Here is a 14,672-nt window from a genome sequence, read left to right as displayed (position 1 = left end):
ATTTTTATATTATTTTAAAAAAAAATCATATCTTTAATGAAAATTAATGATGTAGCAATTAATATATGCATATTGTTGTATTTGTTTTATATCTTAAACGCGGTAGATTTCAACCTAGCATATGAATAATACCCCAATGATAGATCTAATATCCCATGATTTGACACATCAATAATATATAATTAATTACGTCTATGTGTAAAAATACGAACCGTTGGATGCATGGTTTAGGTATTATCCATATGCTAAACGCATATACTGTGTTTGTCTCGACCGCTAGAATGAGTTGCGTATGTTTATTTTCCATTTGAGTAATTTTCCTTTCGTGGAGGAATATACCTGAATTATTTGGTAATATGACACAACTAATATCAAAGCTTCAATTTGCTCGAAACCATGAATGTATAATTGATAGTTGTCATCCATTATATATTTGTGGATCACATGAATATGTTTGTAGAATATCATATTGTAAATTGTCATTGAATAATATTGTTTAGTTACTTGACAATAAATAATTTTTTAAACTATTCGTCAATCATATCACAATATTTATTTCATGATTCATGCAGAATATAGAGATTGGTTATATATAATAGTATATATATGCAGGATATTAATATATACTAATTTTGTCTAATATATTATAATTTTTGATAATGTATCATTTTATGAAATTTAGACATATTCATGCACAACACTATACACACGCAACATGTGCTTGTGGCTGCTAGTATCTTTCCCTATATATTAAAAATCTGTCCATTAGATACCATCTTTTTTTCCTCCCAAAATTGACCTTATAGAAATATGTAAATTTAATTCTATTTATTCATGTTTTCCATATTTTTCTAAACTAACAAGGAATAATTAAATTTTTGGTTCTATAATTTGTACATTTTTCATTTTTGGTCCTGTTAAAAGTAAATTTGCAATTTTAGTCCTGTAACTTGCATTCTTTTTTTTTATTTTTGGTTCTATTAACATTGAATTCGTATTTTTAGTCCTGTAACTTACATGAGTTTTTTATTTTAAGTCCTGTTAACATTAAATTTACATTTTTGATCATGTAACTTGCATTCTTTTTCATTTTTACTCCTGTTAATACTGAATTTTTACTTTTTTGTCATGTAACTTCCATATATTTTTATTTTTAGCCATATTATCGATGAATTTATATTTTTAATTCCATAAATTGCACAACTTTTTATATTTTTAATCATAATATTATGATTTACATATTTTAAAACTTTTAAAATTTAAATGAATTAAATAAAAAACAATCAACTAAAAATTATTCAAAATATTTTTACACTAAATATCATCTTATAAAATACATAATATTAATAAAACTATTAAAAATGAAAATTCACCTTTAATAAAAATAAAAATATATGAAAGTTGCAGGACAAAAAAATGAAAATTCAATGTTAATAGGACAAAAAATAAAAAAAAATGAAAGTTACCGGACTAAAAATATAAATTCAGTGTTAACAGGACTTAAAATGAAAATATAATGTAATTTACAGGACTAAAATGCGAATTCAATGTTAATAGGACCAAAAATGAAAAACAAATGCAAGTTACAGGACTAAAATTACAAATTTACTTTTAACATGACCAAAAATAAAAAACGCGCAAATTATAAGACAAAAAATGTAATTCTCCCAACTTATAACAATTTTAGTTAAGATAAATAATTTTTAAATTTATTTATACATTATTTATATTTATAAAATTAAAAAACATCATAATTAAATTATCATATTTAAACTAATTAATGAAAAATAGAAAATTATGGGATAATTAATGATTATGTCCCTAAAGTTTCCTAACTTTTCCAAAAATATACTAACACTTTTTTCGGGGCCAATTACATCCCTCTTTTTATAAAAAGTTTTCCTGATATGTCCTCCAAACTAAAAATGTCCTATACTACCCTTATATTAATATTTTATATTAATATTTTGTATAAACATTTCCCAATAAAAAAAAATGGTATCAGAGCCTAGGTAATTTTATTCAGACTTTATATTATTCATTAAATCATACTTTTCTTTGTTGAGGAAGAGATTTTCAACAAACCATGGTTTCAAACAAGAGTTTGAACCAGAAGGATTTCATTTATATGAAATCCCAAAAACAAGTGAATCTATTTAAAATAGATTCGTTACAAAACTTAAAGAGACTTAGGTCTTATATACTCTTTGAAGAGATTAAGAAATATGATTTCTAATTCTCAATTTCTAGAGATCACACCAGATTCCTCTAAACTCTTCGGAGATCTTAGATAAATTCAAAAGACGGTACAGGAGGAAGGTTACCACTCGGCAGATTGGAGAAATCCTTAAGAAACAAGAAGAAATTCTTGTAACTATAAAGGATCTTCAAACCAAAATCGTAAATCTAGAACACACTTCTAGTTCTAGAAATGGAAATACAGGAGGAAGGTTACCGCTCTCGTTTGGTACCGAACCTCACTTACATCAGAAAGGTAAAACCAAAATGGTTCAAAAACCTTTAACTGATGATGAAATGATGATTAATCTTATAAAGGAAGTATCAAAGAAAAACACTATCTGATGACTACTTTAGAGAGATTAAATCTCGAGGATCTACAAGATCTTGCGGATTCTTTTGCGAATCTCAAAGTAGTAGATCTAAAAATGAATTCCCCTGAGGGTGAACAACCCATAGGGAATCCCCCTAGTTATGTGGTTAAAACAGAAGAACCACATAGTGAGTTCCATGTTGGAGAAAATTCACATCCAACCGGAACCAAATCAAGAAGGAGTAATATACCAATACATCAAACTCCTTATGGAAAAACTGTTTTAGACCCTATACATCCTTATGGAGTTATGTTAAACCTGGATGTTTTGGACTTCAAAAACAGAGAAGATCTTATAGATGATTGGACATCAGCAATGAGAATAGCAGCATGAACTTTAGAACTCAATAAAGAAGGATTTATCAAACTTCTGGAAATAAGTCTAATGGGATCTGTCAAGATAGCTTGGAAAATGACCATGCTAGAAACCAAGGAATCAATCTTAGCAGGAGAATCACTTAGCGAGATTGGAGGAAGAATGGCCACCCTTTTTAAAGCACAATTCATAGGGGTAGACTATTTCAATAATCAAGATACAGAGAAAAAGAAAAGATATACTCAAGCTCTGTATAGCCTCGAGTTACATGATATCTGTTTAGTTAATGAATATATTATGTTATTCACCAAATACAGATGGAATTCGGGAGTTGAAGAAAATATATCCATTCAGCTATTTTTCGCAAAAATGCAAAGCCCCTGGAGAGAAATGCTGATAAAAGAATACGTTCCAGGTAATCTTGATACATTGGCAAGACGCGCCTCCTTTTTGAAAGGTAAATTGGCGGAATGGTGCCATATGGCAGCATTATAGAAGAATTACAAGAAAATAAGGGGTATTAATAAGCATACTCCTCTATGTTGTAGAGAAAATGATCTCCCTATGGTTATAGGGAATAAATCACAGGGATTTAAGAGGAAGAAATTCAGAAATAATCCCTACAATAAAAGAATGAAAAGTTCTTGAAAACCAAGAACATTTTGGTCCAAACAAAAGGCCAGAGCCTATAGATCTGGTAGAAGAAGTGGACCTACACGAGCATCCCAGCAACAAACTCATCACAAAGCAGGGGAAGAACACCATCTAGAAGAACTTTTAGAAGAACTCATACGAGAGCAAGTGAAAGTTTTAAGGATTGCACTTGCTGGACATGTGGAGCTAGAGGCCATATATTTACAAACTGTCCAGAAAACGAGAGAAAAGGAGTTAAAATCTTTGAAGCAACACCAGATATGGATGATGCGGTCTTCTTTCAAGATCTAGTCCAAGTATATCAATTTAAGGATATCCCCTTAGATGAAAGTATATACGAAGAAGAGATATTGTTTAACCAAGATGAATCTGAAGATGAATCAGAATCAGAATCAGAATCAGAATAAAGAAGAAGTGTTTCGACACGAAACACATGAGAGTTTGGCTGGGTTTTTTAGTCAAACCACGATATCTCATAATATGGTTCAAAGGATTATGAGAGAAAATCCAACATTACAAAAGTACCAAGAATTTTCGGCAGGACAAGTAGAAAAAGTCTTAGGCAACCTAGGGCTTAGACAAAGAAGATATCATTTGATTTACAAAGTATCCAGAAGGGAAATGGAAATCCCTATGGAGTTAACAAGTAATCAAATAGAGATGCAGTTAATTCCTTTTGAAGAAGTAAGAGAGGAATTGCAGAAGCTAAAAAGTGAGGTAGCAAGAACAATGTCTTGGATTCATATTGGAGCAATCCAAATAATGATCAAGGCAACTTTTAAAGAAGGGATAGATTCACCCATTGATATCGTAGTATGTGATAAAAGAATGGGGAATATCCAAGATGCTGTTCTGGGTACGATCTTAGAAAATCTATGTGCAGGGAAAATTGTAGGAGTTATTTATCCAAGAATAGCCTACAATTTAGCTGACAGAGACTTTAGTCGAGCCTTAACGTTGCATCAAAACTTCAAGGAAAAAAGATTAATGAAGGAAGGTAATAGACCATATTCTATTACCTATCAAATTTCATATGCTCTTTCTAATACTCATCATTCTGAATTATTTATTAGAAATGAGTTTATTGAAATTCCAGAAATCTTTGGGAAAGTTGTTCAAGCAATATACCAGGAAAGAATCGAGTTTCCTTTAATTCAAGAAACAGACATTCAAATACAAGATAAAACGGTTCTATACAGAGATCTTAAAATAGAACCCCGTAGGTTATCTTTCCAAGGTGACCGAATGACAAGTCGAAGGTGGGAAAAATCTCCTATTCAGGAAATTCCACCAGAAGAAAAGGAGTTTTTGATAATAGGAAAACTTAGATCTCCAGAAGGATGGAAAGAAGTCAAAATAGTATTCGAAATTACAAGTCACAGGAACCAATTTTCTTGTAACTCGATTTACTATTTAGAGCAGAAGGTAACAGGAACTTACCAAGCATTAATAAATATTGGAGAATTGGAAGTTCAAATCTGTGGAATTCCAGGAAAAGAAGTGGATCAGCTCATTCTTGGCCTATAGTTTCTGGAGGACCATAAACCATGGAAACGCCTTGAAAAAGGAATAGAGTTTATGGCAAAAGAAAAGACTTGGAGGATTCAATAAGAATTCTACGAGATGGAAAACCAAGACAATTGGATAAGGGACAATCCCTTAATCAGATTCGAAAATTCTGTTCACAAAAAGAGGAAGAAACAATTGTTGAAATTAGTAATTCATGAACATGATTTACTAGAACGCATTGAGGAAGTAGAAAGAAGTAACCATACTCTACCTTCTGAAGCCTTAGGAAAACTAAAGGTGAATAGTCTTAATCGGATTACTAAGGTACAACATAGCCTGTTAAAAATGGCGGGGCCATTTAGTAATCCCTTTAAAAAATGACGACATGTCCTTTCTCCATATACATTCCGATTGGTATGTTGTATGAACAATATAAGGCTGAATACTTTGCAGCTTATATTGACTCGGGAGCAGGAATTTGTACAGCAAAAAGGGGAGTCTTCCCTGAAGAATGTGAAGAAGAATTTCCAAAAATTGCTGGACGAGATTTCTCTCGAAGAATTTTAATTCTTTGCAAAGGAATAAAACAAGCAGAGATCCTTGTTGGAGGAGCAGGTCAAACACCCTGGTACAAGGTAAAAACACCACCAATCTATTTCCATGATACAGGAGCAGACATCCTGTTAGGAAATAACTTCTTACAAATGTTTAAGAAGTACACACAAGACAACGAGTCAAGAAGACTTATGTTCACTACAATTTGTGATCATAAAATTATCGTTCAAAGACTTAAGTTTGCTTTTTATCGACAATTACCGATAATATTTCGCAGCCAGCGTGGTGATAAAGGACAACTTTTTCACCCAAAAATGAAAGATCCAAGAAGGTTTGGAGAAACCATGTTGAAAATAACAAGAGAACAAGAACTCCAAACAGAGGATATGGAGCTTCTCAAAGTAACTCTAAATCACAGAGATATAGAGTTAGAAAATAAGGTATCCCTTGAAGATGTCAAAAAGAGGATCAAAGAAAGTTACAATGAGCATCCTTTGGCATGGTGGGATAGGAATCAACTCAAAGCCAGTCTTACTCTAAAGGAAGACCAAGAGTATGAATTTGTCAGATATAAGTCTATCCCAATGAACAAAACAGATCAAAGGGATATGAGAATGATTATCAAGGAACATTTGAACCTTGGTCTAATCAAAGAAGGAGTTTTACCATATAGCAGCCCAGGTTTTCTGGTCAGAAATCATGGTGAAATAAAAAGAGGGAAACCCAGGTTAGTTATTAACTACCAAGGTATTAATAAAATCCTGGAGTTTTATGGGTACTTTATACCCAGTAGAGAACATCTAATTAGCTGTGTACGAAATGCTAAAGTGTTCTCAAAATTTGATTATAAGTCTGAATTCTATCAGATTCGAATGGAGGAAGGCAGTAAGAAATTCACAGTCTTCTCTACACCACAAGGACATTATATCTGGGAAGTTATGTCTATGGGATTGGCTAATGCACCCCAAATATTTCAAAGAAAAATGGATAATCTTTTTAAAGATTATTTCAACTTCATGTTTGTATATATTGATGATATTCTTATAGCATCAAAAAATATAGACGAACATGTTAAACATTTAGAGATTTTCTCTAAAATTTGTAAACAAGAAGGACTGGTTTTATCTGAAAAGAAAGTAGTCATAGCCACAAGAAAAATTGAATTCCTTGGGATTGAAATTGATGAAACTGGAATAATTCTACAACCCCATATTGTGGAAAAAGTAAAGAATTTTCCAGATAAACTCAAAGATGTAAAATAACTCCAAAGTTTTCTAGGAGTAGTTAATTTTGCAGGGATGTTCATAAACAATCAGGCAATGTACAGAAAGGTGTTCAACCCTTTGTTAAAAAAGGATGCAAGGTTTATATGGACCAATAACCATACTAAAGGGGTGAACCAATTAAAGGAGATATGTAAGAATCTCCCAAAAATGGCTATACCCGTGGATGAAGATGATCTGGTGTTATTTACGGATGCTAGTGATGAATGGTGGGAAGCAGTGCTTACTAAGATCACTTCGGATGAGAAATACCATGCAGATATTGTAGCGGTCTTTTTTCAGAATCTGAAGCTATCAGATGACATATCAACGAGAAGGAATTTTATGCAGTTAAAAGGGCTTTCGAAAAATGGCCATTATTTTTACTTGCTAAAAAATTCACTTTGAAGGTTGATAACACTCAGGTTAAAGCTTTCCTAAGGAATAAGATTGAATCTAAACCTGAGAAAGCTAGGTTATTAAGATGGCAAGCTTTATGTCAAAATTATATTTTTGATATTGTTATTATTAAATCTCATGAAAATATTCTTGCAAATTTCTTAACAAGAGATGGAAGAAAGTGACGTAGATTCCATCATGAAAATGCAGAGGCATCTCAGGAAACACCTTGGGCTGCTTCAAACCGAGTTCAACCAGCTTGTCCTAAGTGTCGATATAGCGGGCAGGTTACAACAAGCTGATTGGATCAAAGTATCTAATCGAATCACAGGATGTATGCAAGCTCAAACTCAACTATGGGCTGCTATTCAAGGGCCAATTATGCGTGCCATAGAAAAACCACTAGTTTCTCAAAAACAAGAAATGTTAAAACCATTGGTTTTACAAGAACAAGAAATACAGCCACCGATTGTAAAACAATATGTTGAGGATTCTAATACTCAAGAAACAAGCGCTAATCTATCATCAGCTTTTGATGATCTAGATAAAGCAACAATTGATGATGATAACTCATCAAGTCAACCCTCCGCCTCTGGGGTAAAAGAGGAAGAGATCAATCTTAGGCCCCACACCGACAAGGGCAAATCTAAGATCGATACTAACCCAGCTTTCATTTCTCCATTTCAGTTTTATCAACAAGAAGTGAAATCAACCCGATCACTTACAGGGTTGATGTTGCAGGAATATATCCAAGGGTTTGGCTAAAAAACAATGTCAATCCAAAGGATGTAAAGCTATGGTATGAATTTGGGGCTCTAGTCTCAGTTTATACAACTTCACCAGGCTTCCAGGAAATATCACAACTACCAAAATGGATTCAGGAAGCAGTCCAAGAAACATGGGCAAATAATGATCATTTGTCCAGAGGAGATGTGCTCGAGTTATACTTATTTATTGCAGCTCCAGAACCAACAGGGAAAGGATCACACGAGCCCTTTCATTTCATCAAGCTAAGGAGACCTGACATGAATAATCAAAGATTTATCAAGGATCCTATATCTGAAGAAATACCATTGGTGTCCACTTTTGGAGAAAATGAAATCTCAACCAGAAGGGCATGGGGCATTTGGGTTTGTCTCACCGATATGGATAAGGTCAAGTTTTCGTTCAAATTTTATCAAAATTCTGTGAACGGATCATTCCTGTTAAACACAATGACAGGAAAAACTACGGCTTTTGCGGAAGAACTCTTCGAAAAGAAGAGGAAATTTTTGTGGAACAACAAGCTAACGGGGAGTAAAGAAACTCGCCGAAAATTTTGTAACATGGCTCATATCGAAAGATGGTCAGAGAATATCTGCCCAGAATGTCCAAACCAGAAGGATCCAGAATTCGGAAAAACCTTCAAACCCCGAACGGATCGAAAAGATTTTTCCGAGACAAGCAAAGGTGGACAGGGACCACCAAAACTGCATTTTCCCAGGGGCCCACTGCAAAAGCAAAAGATGCCCCGACAACAATAAAGAAGGCATGTGAGGAGAATAAATCCAAAAGAAAAAGTCAAGCATGTGACTCCTCCACTAGTAAAAGATGCCATCAGGCATGTGACTCTCCCACTAGCAAAAGATACCATCAATAATAGCATAAAGAATTTAAGACAGCTGTAAGATTCCCTGAAGTTTCTCGGTGAAACGAGTGGAACTTCGGCTATAAATACAGGATTTTGAGGAAGCTGAAGACATCGATCATTCCCTTCAGTTTTCTTACGAAATAAAAATTATTGTAATATTTCTCTTTCTGAGTTTGTGTTAAATTTCTGTTTTATGTATTTCAAGAGCAAGGCTACTATGAGTAGCTAAACTAGTTATCTCCTCCTCTTCAAAGGAGGTTGATTTATGTAATAATATGTTTTCTGAATAAATTTCCTAAGTCTCTTGTTCATCCATGCTTATATTTTATAATTAGTTTTATATACCATACGCCTTAAGGTAGAAAATGAATTAAGGCTGTGCTGGGTGTCGTTGAAGGAGCTTGTGCAGAAACCATCTGTTGCGACTACATGGTTGAGTGTGAGGAGCACTTCGTAAAACTCGTCAGGTATGACCCAACGACATTATGGTCAAAGAGGTATTTAATTTTAATTAATCTTACAGAAGCATGATGGGCACATGCATAACTTTAATAAAATTGGGAAATAAAGGGCAGAATATGTATTATTTAGTTTCAAGGACATGTTCGAGACACTTTTTAATTGAAAAGGGATATTTTCAGGATACGAAAAATAAAAGTGATATAATTGGTTCAATAACGAAACTAGAAGGATATATTTAGGAATTATCCCGAAAATTATTTATATATAACACATGGCTATACTAGTTTATTAATAAAACCCTTGCCTTTGCAATCTTTTCTCCGCTTTGAGATTCCTTGGTTTCCTTTACAAGAATTCATCGATACTCAAAACCCACTAAATAATAAATAATACCCAAGATTCCTTTTTCGCCTTATAGAGAACCGGAAAGGACTGGGGGAGTCTACTCCAAAATTGAATACCATAGAAATTTTGCTAAATTTTTAACATATTCTTTGATTTAATCCGATTGTTTTATTAAATTGGATGAACAACAAATGATTTGTATGATAATACAAGAAGCAAAGTTGTCCAATAATGCGAATCCAGGATCCAAACACTGCCTAAGGGTCTCTAAATCTGCTGATGATGATACCATTGCAATAGTCAAAGATTTTTGTGGGAAAAATGCCTTCATTATTTTTTATGATAACCCATATGAAAATGTCAATGATGAAGGCGTGAATGTTGAGATTCTTCTATCGGTCGTGTTTTTAAACGCTATGCTCGTACTTTCTTTCAAATTGGGTTTGCCTTCCGTACCGTTGGTTGTCACCGTCATTACAGCTTTTGCTGCATGGAAGTTTGCTAATATGATGAATGTGACTGAAAATAGGTTTAGAGATCAAGATACGTACCTATTAAGATTAAGATAGAGCTAGAAGTTTCAGATTTGTGAGTACTGGGATTGATTGTCACATTCATAGACTTTTCATCTGGAGTTCTTCATCTTACTTTTTTTGTTGAACATGATATGCATTTTGGAACTATTTAAAGAAGTCTTGTATTTCATTTTAGTATCTATAGTCTCTTTATGAAGGCGTGAATGTTGGGAATGGCCAAGACTCTAATGGTGGTGTTGAAGGCTATGCTCGTACATTCTATAAAATTTTGGTTGCCTCCGCACCGTTTGTTGTCGCCGCAGTTGCAGTTTTTCCTGCATGCAAAGTTGCTAATGTGATTGATGGACTGAAGGAAACAAGTTTAAAGATCGAGAAAGTGGGAAGTACTATTCACATACTTTTCTTCTGGAATTCTTTATCTTACTTTTCTACTTGAAATTTAAAAAGTTATGGTAAAAACCAATCTAAACAACTAATCATCCTGCCTTGGTTCTTCTTTTTGGTCATTGTTCAATTCACCTCTGCTTTAATAGAAAACCTTTGAATTTACTTGAATTTAAATACTCACTCGATAGTGTTTCAAAACGAAATCGGATGGTATCAAAATAGAAGAAAGCTGTAGCTTTAGCATAAATAAAGCCACTCGCTCGCAATAAATTAAACATAAAGAGACCGTTTGCTTCGTTGCAGGGAAATTGGGTTGTAGGATCGGAATTTTCTTGGTCTCAAACATAAATGATTTATAGTTTGCTAACTATAAAAAAAGTACCATAGATAGATTGTGAAGGTGGAGGGTGTTTATATTGAATACCAGGAAGAACTTATACTTTAACTGTGATATCCCAGATTTTTTTAAGTACTACAAGTTAACAAATATTTATTTTTCTTGATAATAGTGATTATTTTGAAGGTGATTGTACTGAGATAAATTAATATAAAAAATATAGAATTTTGAAATTTTCATATCCAAAAAAAATATATATCTCTAATGGTTTTACATATTCACTTTAACTCACGCATTCATCCAATTTCATGAATCAGGAATGAATATTATAACAAAAAATAACTTTTTAAGACAATATCTTCCTTTTACACAATTTGAAGATCACATAACTTTAAACAAATGATCATCAATGATTTACATTCTTAAAATACGAACATCATTTCGTGTAGAAAATGAAGGATTTACAAAGAATTTTCATATACGAAAGGGAAAATAAGTTTTTTGGTCCATATACTTGTTCATGTTTTGGTTTTGGTCAATTAACTTTTTCGAGGTGGGTTTTGGTACACTAACTTTGCATTTTCAGTGTTTTTTGGTCCAACTGCATACGTGTCAACTTCTGATTGGTCCAAAATTATGACATGGACCAATCAAAACTGACATGTATCCCGTTGGATCAAAAAACACTGAAAATACAAAATTAGTGTACCAAAACCCACATCGAAAAAGTTAATGGACCAAAACCCAAAGGTGGTAAAGTTACTGGACTAAAAAACTTATTTTTCCTAAACGAATTACAAATCCAATATAATTAAAAATAGAAAATATATTAACAATTATTCCTGAAAAAGAAATCATGAAGAAATTTCATGATATTGTTCAGAAAATACTCAGGACAAAATTAAGAAAAGAAAACAATTCATTGCTTCAATAAAACTCAAAGACCCTAATATCACAATCCGTGAAGCACCAAGAAGATGCAACATGGATGATGTAAAAATATTCGAAAAAAAGGTTCAAAAATTACTAAAACTTAAGATAATCATCCCAAGCAAAAGTCCACACTCTTCACCAGCCTTTTATGCTAGTAAGAAATTAAGATACTGATAAGAAAAGAATGGTAATTGATTATCGAAAAATGAATAAAGCAACAATTATGGATGGTTATTATATCCCAAACAAGAATGATTTACTATCTTATATAGGAGAAATAAAATATTTCTTCAGTTTAGATTGTAAATCAGGATTCTGGCAAATTCAGCTAGAACCACAAACACAATTACTTATAGCATTCAGTTGACCAAAAGGAAAATATCAATGGACTGTATTAACTTTCGGACTTAAACAAGCACCAGGTATTTTCCAAAGATATATGGATGAATTTTTTAAAACATATGTAGATTTTTGTTGTGTTTATATAGATGACATATTAATTTATTCAAAAACACTAGATCAACATTATAAAGACCTCATGACAGTATTAGATATTTGTCATAAATATGGAATTATACTTTCTTAAAAGAAAGCACAATTGTTTAAAACAAAAATAAATTATTTAGAATTACAAATAGAAGATGGAAAACATTGTTTAAAAAAACATATACTTCAGAAAATTCATGATTTTCCTAGTGAAACCAAAGATAAAGATCAATTAAGAAGATTTCTAGGATTATTAACTTATTCTGAAAATTACATTAAGAAACTTGCAGAAATCAGAAAACCTCTTCAGGCAAAATTTAAACAGGACTATAAATGGAAATGGTCTAAAGAAGATACTAATTATATTGACACTATTAAAAAGAAAATAATTAGTAATCTTTCTGAGTTATATTTTCTTTCAAATAAAAAAATAATAATAATTTAAATAGACGTTTCAGATGAATACTGAGGAGCATGTTTAAAAGCTTATACAGGCGAAAGAAATTTAGAAGAACTTACTAAAACAGCTACCAAGAATAATGAAAAATTATGTAATTACACATGCATCAAGAACTTTTCAAAGATCACAACTAAATTATCACTCAAATGAAAAAGAATTATTAGCTTTAATATTCACAATTAGAACTTATGAAATTTATCTTATTTCTAAGCCGTTTTTAGTAAGAACATAAAATATGAATTTAACATATTTCAAGACAAGGAAAATATCAAGAAATATAGGGAGAAATGCAGCAAGGTTAATTAGATGGCAATTGAAATTGAATCATTATCAGTTCGATATCCAGCATGTCAAAGGAACGGATAATTCATTACCCGACGCATTAACCTGAGAACTTCATCCAAATTATACTATCCGTAGTAACGGAATAACAAAGGAGATCCTAAGTGATCCATAAAATGACTGCGAGTCATCCGAACATGCCTTAGAAAGCATGGGAAATATAAATTGATGAAATGAGATTTATATTCAGAAACATGAATTATTTTATGGCTTTAAGTCATCCGAACATGCCTCAGAAAGCATAGAGAATATAAATTGATGAAATGAGATTTATATTCAGAAACATGAATTACTCAATGAGTAAAATAATCAATCTCATGAAGATTGGTTCAATTCTTGCAAAAAAATTCATAAATGCAATGATACGCATAATAAAAATAATGAAATAGGCAGATCCGGAAACCTCACCCATACCAGAATGATGGAGCTTTCACGTTGGTAGTCGAAGAAGGGGTCCATTTGAGCACTCGAAGGGATGACCTTGAAGGAACCAACATTCCTTAACCCAGAAACGAGCCATATATTCCCCAAGTTTGAAATCTATGAACAAAAATCATGGCCGCAAAAATTTAACAGTATACGGCCCCGAGAAACTCACCAACAAGAAAACTTGCAGCGTTTTCTCCTTAGCCGGCTAGCCATCGGAGAATTTCCCAATCAGAGCGAAAGGATGGATTTTGTTCATATCCTGAACTTCTTCATCGGTGAAAAATATGTCCGGACCATTTTTATACATCACCATATCCTTCATCACAGGCTGCTATTCATCACCGGCCATAAAACTTTTCTTTAATGTTCGAGGAGATGATGACATAAAGGCAGCGGCGTAAGATTTCTTCCCACCGTCTGGAGGGTCGGGCTTCGGCGCTGAAAAGCCACTGTGGGGGATATGATCGTGCCTAGGGTTTCCAACGTTCATGAAGAGAAAAAAGTTTCACCGTACAAAGCTATACTATGTGTGAATCAGAAAAAAAATAATGTTTCCGCTAGGTGGACGAAGCTAAGAAGCGCCCACGATGATACAGACCTTTGTTGCGTAACATAACATTTGTGTTGGCATTTAAACAAATGTCCTACACATAGAGATGTCAATTTCGGCGGGTCTGCCATCTTGGTAGTTTGAGAACCCCAATCCAACCTAGCCTGTCATGGGTTGCGTGTCAGGCTGAACACGCCATAAATTGAAAAAAATTCATAAGAAATAAAAAAAATTATGAAAACAAATTTTATAAAAGTTATACATAAATAATTTAAAATTTTATAAATATTTAAAATTCAATAACCATATATAAATTCTTATTAATAATATGATTCTTCAAATTAATCAATTTTACGTAGATTATCACTAATTACATAATTTTTTTTTATGTTTATCAATTATATATAAATCATTTAACTTATCAATCATACATAAACTAATAAAAATAATAATATTATTTTAAAATTAA

Source organism: Henckelia pumila, chromosome 3 (genome assembly GCF_033568475.1).
Source record: "Henckelia pumila isolate YLH828 chromosome 3, ASM3356847v2, whole genome shotgun sequence".
NCBI lineage: Eukaryota > Viridiplantae > Streptophyta > Magnoliopsida > Lamiales > Gesneriaceae > Henckelia > Henckelia pumila.
The sequence above is the reverse complement of the archived record's forward strand: the minus strand, read 5'-3'. Positions refer to the sequence as shown.